Source organism: Anastrepha obliqua, chromosome 4 (genome assembly GCF_027943255.1).
Source record: "Anastrepha obliqua isolate idAnaObli1 chromosome 4, idAnaObli1_1.0, whole genome shotgun sequence".
Taxonomy (NCBI): Eukaryota; Metazoa; Arthropoda; class Insecta; order Diptera; family Tephritidae; genus Anastrepha; species Anastrepha obliqua.
The window spans coordinates 118,793,745-118,806,763 of NC_072895.1; positions in this window are offsets into that span (position 1 = coordinate 118,793,745).

The following is a 13,019-nucleotide window of genomic DNA, read 5'->3' on the forward strand; positions in this document are numbered from 1 at the left end:
AAAATAGTCCCCCCTCTGGCCTCGATGCACTGTTTTGCGCGATCTAAACGCTTTCTGAAAGACTTTCAGGTCATTGACCTCTATGGATGCAAACCTTTTCCTTTCATGGCCAAATGCAATTTTCCGAATAGGTAGCCACAGGGAGACATATCAGGGGAATACGGAGAGTGGTTGATGGTTAAAATGCGATTTCTAGTCAAAAAATCAGTCATAAGAGTGGATCGATTAGATGGTTAATTATCACACAATAAGCGCCAGTTTCCTCCTTTGCGGTATTCAGCGCGAATTCGACGAATGCAACAAACGCGAAGATAAAAAATTGCATTGGCGGCTTGGCCCGTTGGCATGAACTCTTTGTAGACAATTGTAAAGGAAGCTCTCGTCTTTTCTCCCCTCTTTAATGAGGTCTTTCGAATGTTGAATTCTGAGCAATTTTTGGACCTCAGTTAACTTGTGCGGAATGAAACGTGCACAGACCTTTCGTAAGCCCAAATAATCAGTTAAAATGCGATAAATCGATCTTTTGGAGATATTCAACTCCGATTCCATGAATCTCAAACATGATTTTGGTTCATTTTTGAAAAGTTTCCGGACAATTTCGGTGTAGTTTTCGGTGTTTACCGATTTTGGGCGGCCCCGGTCATTTATTTCCACTCAACTATCTCTGAAAAGTGTAAACCACAGAGATAGACAATGACGGCCATACACTTTTTCATCAATTCAAATGTTTCGGTAAACGTTGAACCGATTTTAAAACAAAATTTGGTATTAGTTCTTTATTTGAAACTCATTTTTGTACCGATGACACAAGCATACTGACACTTTAGACGGAATAATTTCGCTTCCACTGAACCGAATGTCACCAAGCTTTCACTGGAAGTCAGCTAGGGATGTAACTTCCAATGTACTAACTCATTAAAAAGATGGCGCCATGAAAAATACTTCTATGTATTGTTTATTTTGGACTTCCCCTTGTAAGTACCTACATACTTTTGATTTTAAAAGATTTTTGATTTCAGAATTAATTATATAAGGTTTTTTTCCAAATCACCTCGCAGTAGTTCAAAGGAAATTTGCAAATAACGGTTCTGCGAAAACCAGAACCAATCTGGCAAAATAGTGACCGTCTTTAGAATAGTCTTTGAAAATATAAAATAAAATAATGTAAATAAACTTAAACAAAGTGAAATAAAAAAAGAAATACAAAAATATAACAATAATTCAATGGAATTTTATATAAAAAAATACTAAAAATATAATTTAAAATATTGCAAATAAACTTCAATAAAATGAGAAAAAATAAGAAATACAAATAAAATATTGGGTATGGGAATAAGTTTCCGACCTTTCTTATCCAAAATTACGAATTATTTAAACAATTAAGTAATTCATGAAATTATGTGAAGTATGTGCCATTGGAAGTTACAACATTACTCCATCTTTTAGGCGGCATACGGATTCCTCTGAGGAAAAATTCGAGTTCTTTTGATTTGAGCCAGTGTGCGATGCTTTCGTAAGAGGTGAACCGCTCTCCAATAAGGGCTGACTGCATTGATCGGAACAGATGGTAATCCGAAGGTGCAGTGTCTGGGGAATACGGCGGGTGGGGCAAGATTTCTCAATTCAGTCCCTCTAAATATTTTTGGACCGATTTAGCAACGTGTGGCCTGACGTTGACATGCAGCAAAATCAATTTGTCACGTCTACCGTCCCATTCCGGCCGCTTTTTTTGAGAGCTCGATTCAAACGCATTAGCTGCAGTTGATACCGATCGCCAGTAATGGTTTCAGATGGTTTAAGGAGTCATAATTGATGACACCCTTATGAAGCATGAATATTTTTCATCGCTGTCGATGGACCTGGTTCACCCGGCAGGCTCCAACATTTTCGACGCTTAGGGTTATCATAATACATAGACTCATTTTTCATCGCCAGTGATGATGCAATGCAGAAAACCTTTTCCTTTCCGCCGTTCAAGAAGCATCTCACCAAACGTCTCTCGATATCCCTCTCCTTCAATTGATGTGGCACTCAGTTACCTGCTTTCTGGACCGACGGTTGATCGTCAACATCCAACTCTTTAAACATATCATCAAAGGTTCCACCTGTGTCTTAATGCGATAATTATTGTAGTTGAGTATCTTCGAATTTTTTCTGTGCCCTTCGTGATCTTTATCACTCACGTTGAAATTGCCACTTTGGAAGCGTCGAAACCACTCTTTACAAATTGTATTTGATGGAATGTGATTACCGTAAATATTGATCAATATACGACACGTTTCAGCCGCACTTTTTTTTAATGTAATAATGAAACATGACTTTCCGCAAATGTTGGTTTTTCGGGACGAACGTGGAACTACTGAGATCGAAGCCTCATATACTCGTATGCACCTTCAAATCTTCAGTATATTACTAGAGCGAACATAAAAGTAATATCAACAGCGACACCTCTTCTACGAGGGCGGAAACTTATTCCCATACCCAATACAATTAACCCTTTCGATCCCACCGTTGCCTGTGAACAACTTCGGCAGTTTAACAGCTTACGGAAAGAGTTCGTTTTGTTTTTGTCTGTTATAAATGATAACGGTACTTTTATGTATCTGCTCAAAATATGAGCAAAAAAAAATATCATTTGTAGATCATTTAGCGAAGTTATGTTGAACAAACATAAATTCAAAAGAGAGTTTAAAGTGAGTGATTAACTTTTATAGTAATGAAAAAATTTAAAAAGTTTATATGCCATATTTTTTACCAAGGATTTTACTTTACGAAAGAGAATTTAAATTTGATTAGTTAAAAATATTAACCAGGTGCATTGCTATCATTAATCCCCAGAATGAGGAAAGTCCCTTGTGAGAATTAAGTAATGGAGTATTGCTGGCAAATGTTTTTAAGTTTTCAGCAAAGGTGTAAGAATATCCGAGTGCCTTAATCTAAGTTTATATAAATAGATTTTATAAGAGGTTTGCACTTCGACCTCACGGTCTTTTCTGCCCTCTACTCTCAGAGTCACCTTAACTCTGTGTGAGTTGCTAATAGGCTGGAGTTCGACGTAGAAGTTCACTAGTTGAAGGTATAATAATAAAAAATAAGAAAAGGAGAAAAACTCAGAAAAATGAGAAAAAAATATATTATAAAATTTTCGAAAGTCTAAGTCCAAGACAGAGAATCGACGTTACGGGGAACGAACTGCCGACTGCACTCACTAAGCTATTGAGCTGAAACAAGCAACGAAAATAAGTACAAGCTGGTAGTGAGGCCGGCAATCTCTTACTCTGCCGGTCGCACTGTCTTCCTTAGCTTAACTAAATCCTTTCCCAAACTCTTAAATCAGCAGCCAAGCTCTGCAAGTCGTTCTAGTTAGACCCCTGTTTTGCTTCAGCATGACACAGATTAAACGCTGACGTTATTAATTTATGCTTGTTTTTTTATGCGTCCTAATAAGTCAAGATATTAAAGTCAACCAACAGTTCAATTGATTTTTAAAACCAATTTAGACGCACTGCTTTTCACACTTTTCCGAAAGGCATAATGATTGCATGTGAAATTTGATTGTAAAGGGTATTCCAATAGGAGCGGGACCATGTTGAAATAAACCCAGCTGTGTGTGAGGTATTCACGAATGCCATACAAAAATGGGCGTCACGGCCCATCAGCGTCGACGTGTCTCTATTGGAAAACCATTTCTTTCACAAGAAGCCGTACCAGATCTTATTTACAAGTATGAACGCAACTTCATGCAAAAGAGTTCCACTTTCTTTGTTGTTTCTTTTTTTCTATTGCACATAAATAAAGCAGTTAAATGAGAATTTATAGCGACTTGGATACTTAAAAATTTCTACTATGTGACATAAATGGCATTTAAAGTACGATTTAAGAAAGAAATGTCCTTTTCAATTGCTGCTGTTGCACACATTAAGTACAGAAACAGCAGAGAAAATAAATAAATAACTACCAGTAGAGCCAAGCCTGCGCTTCAGCAGTAGCCAACAACAGTCTCCAGTTGAGTCTCCAAACACAATTTGACAGCGCGAACAATGCAGCGGAAGCTGTGAGTAGCCTCATAAAAGTAAACAGCAACAACGCTCCAATTCTAAGTGCATAAAGAAACAGAAGAAAAAAAGAGGTTGAGTGAAAAAGAAAGGGAAAAATGCTTAGAGAAAAGTAGAAAGAAAAGCCCTAAATGATTTGTTTGGACTGTGAAAATATGCACTTAAACTGATTTAACGATGCCTTTAATCCTTTAAGTTATTGCCGTAGAGCTGAAGAAGCCAGGCGTAGCGAAGAAACTCGCACTCACACATACACACAGACAACGATTAATACATTCATGCACATATAAATGCAGATAGATTGCAATCAGGCAGCAGCCAACAGCCAGCATCGCCAACAAAGCCACATTCAAATGCTCAGCGGAGTTGCGCATGCGCAGCCAGCATAGCGACCTACGTGTACGGGGCCTGTAAGTTAAATTTATTCAATGCGATCGATCGCAATCAATTTCGTTTAGCGCTAAGCAAACGACTGACGAACTCACTGCAACACCGCAGCAGTTGCATTCACACACACACACTTGCACACGCGCACACACTTACTCATTCGCTCACTCACTCACATTAATAAATACGATTAAACTCAGTTTGCACTTACACTTGGCCTTAACACTTTTTATGGTCGGCCTTTTGTCGCGCTTGCATGGGTGGATCGCTCGTTTGATGCTCTTTGCATTGTGCTCGTATTGTGGTCGTCGTATTCAACAGGGAGCTGTTGTTGCTGTTGTTATGTGTATGCACTATTGTATTGTAGGCATATTGTTATTGTTATTATTGGTGTGACTGCCGGCATATTTATTGTCTTTTATAACTGCAAGAGAATTAAAATGATTTTCGATTTCAAATGAAGTCAGACCAGCTGGGTGGACAGACGGCAATGAATAGCATCCTCTTGGTGATTCGTGTGCTGTAGCGTGGCATGTATGCATGTGTGTGTGTGTGTTGTTGGCGTCCCTAAGCCAGGCCACATTATTTATTAGCATAGGGAATTGACTGGATAATTCAAAAGTATTTCTTTTTTCTGCCTAACTAAAGTGTATTTTTATTATTGCTGTATTTACTAATGGTGGGCCAGTCATACGGCAAACGATAGCAAATAGTGCACTGAGAGAAATTTTTTCCAATTTTTTTTCTACTTTATACTGCGAGTATATAAAAATTTAATAAAATTTCATCTCATTTTTTTATTTCGTTTATGACTATAAAATCCTCATAAACAAGAACAAAGTCATTAAACTGCAGTAGACCTGCATTTGAAAACAAGCTCCACTAGTGTACCCTGCACTGGCTCACAGATGGCTCGAAGGACCCAGAGGGTATAGGCGCTGGAATTTATGGCCCCGGAACCAAATGGTCTGTGCCGATGGGCAGTTTTCTAAGCATCTTCCAAGCGGAGATGTACAGTTAGTAACAGAAGTAAGTATACACCGGACACGTTTTCAATTTTCCCCCCAATCGATTCCTTTAAACAACCTAAGTTATAACAAAATTGTGTTTTATTTACATGAATGAAATACAAAAATCATATTTAATACAACTGATGACAAAATTTTAAAAAGGAACAAAATTATAGCTTTTTATATTAAACTTTATAAAAATTCATGACTCAAAAGTAAGTATACAGTTCATTATAAAGGGTGTTTTTTTAGAGGTTAGGTTTTCAAGATGAAATAAAATGTATATAATTTAATGTTATGGCCAAGAATTTAGCTTTATTATAAAGATAAGGGTTTGCCATTATGTTTTAAAAATGATTTCGGGCAAGTGGCCGCCGCGGCTGGCTCGAATAAATTCCAGCCGAGAGGCCCAATTTTCGACCACTTTTTGCAGCAATTGAGGCCGTATGTCAGCAATAACGCGCCGAATAGTCTCTTCCAAGACGTCAATCGTCTCGGGCTTATCTGCGTAGACAAACGACTTCACATAGCCCCACAAGAAATAGTCCAGCGGTGTTATATCGCACGATCTTGGAGGCCACGCCACAGGTCCACGGCGCGAGATAATGCGCTCACCAAAAGTTTCCTTCAATAAATCGATTGTTGCGTTGGCTGTATGGCATGTAGCGCCGTCTTGTTGGAACCAAAGGTCGTCCACATCAACATCGTCCAATGCAGACACGAAAAAGTCATTAATCATGGCTCTATAGCGCTCTCCATTGACTGTAACATTATGGCCGGCTTCATTTTTAAAGAAATATGGACCAATGATTCCCTCTGCCCATAGAGCACACCAAACAGTGACTTTTTGAGGATGTAACGGCGTCTCAGCAATGGCTTGTGGATTATGTTCACTCCAAATGCGACAATTTTGCTTATTGACATACCCATTCAACCAAAAGTGAGCTTCATCGCTGAACAAAATTTTCTTCGATGCGTCGCGCGAACCAAACCATTATTTTCGTAATAAATTTGCACGATTTGCAAACGTTGTTCAGGTGTAAGTCTATTCATTATGAAATGGCAAACCAAACTGAGCATAAATCAAGTGACAGCTGTCAAAAAGACCATCTACGAAAAAAGTAGTGCCAACTTGAAAACCTAACCTCTAAAAAAAAACACCCTTTATTATTAATTTGTGACATCAATAACATAAATAAGTCGTGATGGCATTGATTTCACCAACTTTTCAGTTACAGCTGGTGGTATTTTATTCCATTCCTCTTGAAGGACGTTTTTCAGTTGTTCCTTATTACTAATGGGATGTTTACGTATTTGCCGCTTTAAATGATCCCATAAATATTCGATTGGGTTGGTATCCGGGGACTGTGGCGGTGTTACCAGCTGTTTTCGAACATTGTATAACAGCCACTCTCGTACAATGTTGGATGTGTGCTTCGGGTTATTATCCTGCTGGAAGATAAACGTTCCTCCAAGGCCCGTAGCGCTTTCTTTTAAATTATTTTTCAAAATATTTAAATAACCATAACGGTCCATAATATTTTCGATAAATACCAAGTTTCCAACCCCGTTCACAGTCATACATCCCCAAACCATCAGAGAGCCCCCTCCTTGCTTCACAGTGCCGGTCATATTGTTTAGATCCAATTCCGCGTTCATTTTTCTCCAAACTTTTTCACGGCCATCAGATCCACAGATACTGAACTTACACTCATCAGAAAATATGACTTGGTTCCAAAACGTTTGCTCATATTTTTCATGACCTTTTGCGAGTGAAATCCGTTTACACCGATTGTCACTACTCACGAAGGGCTTTTCCTAACATTGCTCCCATGATAACCAGCAATATGCGAAACCCGGCGAATAATTTGGGTGCTAAATTGTTTTTCAGTCTCATTTTGAACTTCAGATTTCAAATTGGGGGCTCTTAATTTGGGGTTTGCCCTGATTTTCCGTACGTCTAAGCTTTTTTCTCTGGGAGCGGCGGACGCTCACAACGCTCTTTATTAGTGGTACTTGCCGCACTGTTATATTTATTTACAATCTTTTGAACTGTAGCAAAACTCCTATCTATCAAACGACCGATTTCTCGCAATGATTTATGTTCCTTGTGATATTTTATAATCAGTTTTTTTAAATCATCAGAAAGCTCTTTTCCTCTGGGTGCCATTACTAAAAATGTCGCAAAAATTAATACAAAACGTACTTCCCTAAATTTTTATACTCATTTTAATTATTTCCTTTTAATAGCTTTGACTGTTTTAATCAATACGTAAAAATAAATGTTATGCTAACTGAACAATCGTTTGCTGTATACTAACTTTTGTGACATACATTTCGCGGGCGTCAAAGACAAAGAAAGCGTGGATAACGGTATCTAAAATGTACAGCTAAATTAAGGCGCATATGAAAGGTTATCCCAGTACACAATTACCATGTGTAAAATATTTTGATTACATATTAAAGAAAGCGTTAGCGTCAAACAATTCCATAAATCTGGCTTCTGTATACTTATTTATGTTACTAACTGTATACCATTTGCCTATATGCAGGGATAAACGTAGACAAAAATGTCTGGAATGAGCGAATTGCCATTCTGAGTGGCGGTTAGGCTCCACTCGTAGCCCTATCGTCCTCTGAGATCAAATCCTCACTGTTACTTGAGTTTATCGAGAAACTTAATCTGCCAGCAATGCGCAATTGGATCCGGCTAATTTGGGCCCCAGAGTGGGAGGCTGCGGCCTCACCTTTAATACCGCCCGAGCCCTTCCCTACTAAGGGACAACACACCATCAAAGAGAAGCTCAGGAGTGAAGAGCTGGGGCTCAGGGTGGTTTGCTAGCACCAAACTATGGGTCTACGCCAGGCGAAATCCTTACTGGGAGGGTATTATCAAAAGTGGTTTAAAAACTCGTAACTCTCGCAAAGATAATCTGAGAATGCTCATGGCCATCCCCACAGGTCACTGCAGGTGATCGAGATTTGGTATACGCACTCTAACCGTTTCTACGACCAATCTCACGTGACTCCAATGCGTCTTCTCCTGGAGTGTAACGCTTTAGCGCGGACAAGATTGAGACATCTTGACCAATTGCAGTCAGAATAAAGGCGCATATGCTCAGTCCAATGTAGCTCTATATTGAGTTTAATAAGGGAACTGGGCTTGGATGAGGTACTGTGATGAGTAGAGGGCATAAAAGACCATGAGGTCGAAGTGCAGACCTCGTAAAGAATCTAATGTAATCTGAGGGTATAAAGATCCCAGCATTGAGCCAAACGAAAATTCTAGAGAGCAAAATGTAAGTCAAGGCTACCAAATACTCTAATGAATTCAGTAAGAGATGGTGCAATAGGGCCAAAAAAATTATAAGGCTGATAAAAAAATGTAAATTAGCCTTCATTAGCTTCACGAGAATTGGAAACTGAAAGCGAAAAGTTCGTTGCGGACCATTAAAAGTTGTAAGCTCAAGTAGTTCCTTATATGAAATGAGGGAGACTAAAAACGATGTCATAGAGAAACACCAGCCGCTGAGTGCTTCAGTTCTAATCAAGTGACTTATTCCTGTAAGAATAAAACGGGCAGTACAGGGTGGCAAAGGATCAGAAAAGTGAAGTAACTTGAGAGCACATCCAATGAAACCCTGCCACACTCTTTGAGTTTGATTGGAATAAGCTGTATAGATTGGATTCCAGCTTTATATCCAAATTGATCTACTTACGTTGGCAGAGGCAATATTTCTTGAGATTTTAGGTTTTTTTTTTTGTTTTTTGCAGAAAGCAGTTACTTTTAAACTCGAATTTCTATGCAGCACTACTCACTCTCATACAGAACTATTGTCCTTTGAGGAGCTCCAAGCCAAAGACTATGGTCTTTAGAGCATGCTGATAAAACAGGATACTTACCTTTACCTTTCTTTACCTATGTAAATACTGAAATCAACAGCGCATCTGCAACTCCCAGCATTTTCGAAGGTCCCGAACTATTGGAAGCTTGATTGGACGGTCTAATTAAATTAAATAAAAAGTCTTTGAGATGATAATTAATAATTGGATGTCTTGAATAAAGGAGCATTTCATCCAACTTTTCTTCCATTTACTCATCCCAATCCCTTCACATTCGAGGCTCCCACACTTGTGTTTATCTGCTTGGCCCTACTCATCAAAATACACAAAAAGACTTCGTGATGCTCGTTTTTCCTCTTATTGCTTTCATTTCTTCAAGTGCATCCCCTCGACATTGGCAATGGAAATGAAGCTGCAAGATGCCGAAACACCCATCAGCTATTCCTTCCTACTCTTCTCAGCCTAACTACCACCTAATCATGATCCCGTGAGATTGTATGAATGCATATTTAGCTGGTCGTAAATGTGATTTGCCTTCCAAGTAACCACACAATATTAGCTGCCATTTGAATATTTTGACTGCTAGCCTGCCACTCATTGTTCGTCTGTCCATACTACCGTCTGTCTGCTCCTTCCGCCGTTCTACTGTTTCTGCCAGGCGGCTCGTTGGTTTTCTACACTAATAATAAGTTTTTATCACGGTTTAAATGCCAGCAAAAGTCATTAAAATGAACAATAAGTTTTTGAGGCAACAGGGAAGTGCAACAGTTAAGGCTCAGTTCAACAAGGAAAAGAAGCTACACAGCCCCACTCACTCACAGCTGCTTTGCGGAGGACACATTCTTCACTCTCATTCAGAGTACCAGCGCTGCAACAATGCAATCTCCTTCCGAGTAGTTAACTTTTTCTATAGACGAGCATATTTTTTGCTCGTAAAATTGCTGGCTGTGGACACAATACATATTGGAAGCTGCTACTTCTGCCAAAAGGTGTCATAAACATATTTTTATTACTCTTTACAACAATTTTTGACGAAATTGAAAATCTCATTTTTACATCCCCACATGTATTCACACACACACAATCAGTGCATCCAGTTGCACCACTGACCACTTGCTCAGGTTAAATAGGAAAGTTTTTGCTTTTTTTCGGTGCTTGAAAACTTTTAAATATTGCCAATTAGCAGCAATGACCGTGGATTATGGCTAATTGAAAAATTCTTTAACGTTTTGGTATTGATTTTTGCTCATTTTTGTTTGAAAAATAATATCTATGTATTATAGATTTTTTCTAAAGCAAAAAAATATGCTGCATACGAAATAATTACAAATGAAATGAAAGTTTAGCTAATTTTAGTTATTAATATGCGCTTTTGCTTTTGCATTTGGTTTTGCTTAGGCGCTCCGGTTCCGCCTATGCAACGAGTCATTGAAAATTACGAAATTCAGCAGGCCAGAACTTCGTGAACTTGAGACTTATTCGGTACGCCTATGCTTACCACGTTTAATTCTCAGCAGTTCACTATGAGTTTTGTTGCTAATTGCACACAATTTGCGCAAAGAAAAACTAATTAGTATTGCTTTCTTTGTTACGTAATAGCTGTGCGGAAATTTGCAGAAATGTTTGGTAAAAATTTAATTATTTCAAAAATTCGCCTATGCAGTTGTATAAGATTGTCTGAAGGCTTCCATAACTCAATATTCTGAAAGAAGTGGACAAACGTTGTAAAAACTCAGAAGCAGAAAAAAGAAACTAAAAAAAATATTCTTCAATTAGTGAAGTTATTAGTATTTGCATACGAGTCTCACATTCAAAACTTCCAAGCAGCTTCTGTGGAAATAAGTGAAACGCTTCAGTAGCATAGGTGATGGATGATGGAGCCTTTCTATGCTTTTGCGGAAATTGATTTCGTATTTGTTATATTTTTTAATATGCACTTCGGAAGAGCGCAGTGGTCCCTATGAGCGCCCAAAAAGGCATTCCTTTCACTTACCACTCGAGTGAGGTAATTTTTGATTAGTTTTTTTGTTTTAGCGATTGATATTAATTTTTTAGGACCGCAGTTTAGAGGTATTGGATTTGGATTGGAAATAAAAGAACGTCAATTCAAATTGATTGGGCTATCTTTATTATTTTTGTATAGAAACGTTCATGAAATTTATTTTTTAAACATAATCCCTTTCAAATGTTGACCGCAACTGTGCCGTAATTCGGTCTTTAGTAATGTTTAATAATGTTGGCTTCCAATTTCTCAATCGACGCTGGTTTATTGGAATTTAGACTTCATATACCCCCACAAATAAAAGTCCAAAGGTGTGATATCACATGATCTTGGTGGACAATCCACTGGTCCGAGGAGAGAGATAAATTGCTCACCGAAGCGACGACGCAGTAAGTCCGTTATTTCACGGGCTGTATGGAAAGTAGAACCGTCTTGTTGGAACCAAATATTTTGGAGATCTCTGGCTTTAATTTCCGGCATCAAAAACCCGTTTATCATGGCGCAATAGTGTTCACCATTCACTATCACATTGACGCCAGTCTCGTCTTTGAAGAAATAGGGGCCGCTGATTCCTCCAGCCTATAGACCGCACCAAACGGTTGTTTTCAATGGATGTAATGGCTGTTCTTGAATGGCTTCGGGAAGCTTTTCAGCACAAGTATGGCAATGTTGCTTATTGTCGTAGCAATTAAACCAAAAATGGGCCTCATCGCTGAAGACCAAAAGTTAGTCTGAGCGCGCGATTAAAACTTTTCACAGGCGTCGATTTTCGTAATATAGCTGTACGATTTGTAAACGTTGTTAAGACGTAAGTCTTTTCGTGATGAAATGTCAAGGACTACTGAACAAAATTATGCATTTAGTTGACAGTAGCCACCCATGAAAACCTCAAAGATTGTTCAAGAATGTAAGAAGAAGCTTAATTCTGTCAAGACAAAACAGGCTTGTACTTATATGGGTTCCGGGACACTCCGGTGTTCAAGGAAACGAAATTGCCGACGAATTGGCCAAGCGTAGATCAGCGGTGCCCCCACAGGGGCCAGAGCCAATAATCGGAATCAGTCCCGCAGGAATCAAGAACTGGATCAACGATTATGTAGGCAATCTACATAAAGAGCGGTGGTCCGGTCTAGAACGCTGCAGAACTGCAAAGTGTTTTGTGACAAGTCCGAACAGAGAACTGCCAAACTTTTTACTAAAACTTCGAAGTAAAGACGTTCGGTTGGTGGTCGGTAGTATTACAGGACAACCCAGCATATGACCACCATTGGAATCATTGAGGACCCGATGTGCCTGCCCCGATGTGGAGGCGGATAGCACTGAGCACTTTCTCTGTGAGTGTCCTGCCTTTGCTAGAGCACGGCTACGAGGTTTGGGTTCCGATGTCATGAGAATGAGTAATATTCGATCTCTAAAACTGCAGGATATTTACAGATTTGCCAAAGAATCTGGAAAATTCTCACAGGACTAAGTATCTCTATGTCTGTCTCTATTCTTTCCTATCTCTTTCTCTGATACTTTCTCCTTCCCTCCTTGACTATCTCCCCCCTCTCCAGAGCTTTAAATACAAGTGCTATGACTGTTTTAGGAGCCCCCAAATCTCCTGGGCTCCTTGGCTCGGCCTTTTCAAATTTCATTTCAGCCTCGCATGATCTGTCAAAAAACACCTTTTGGAAAAAATATCTCCGATCTGATCACACTTTACTTGCAGTGTCTTCTATG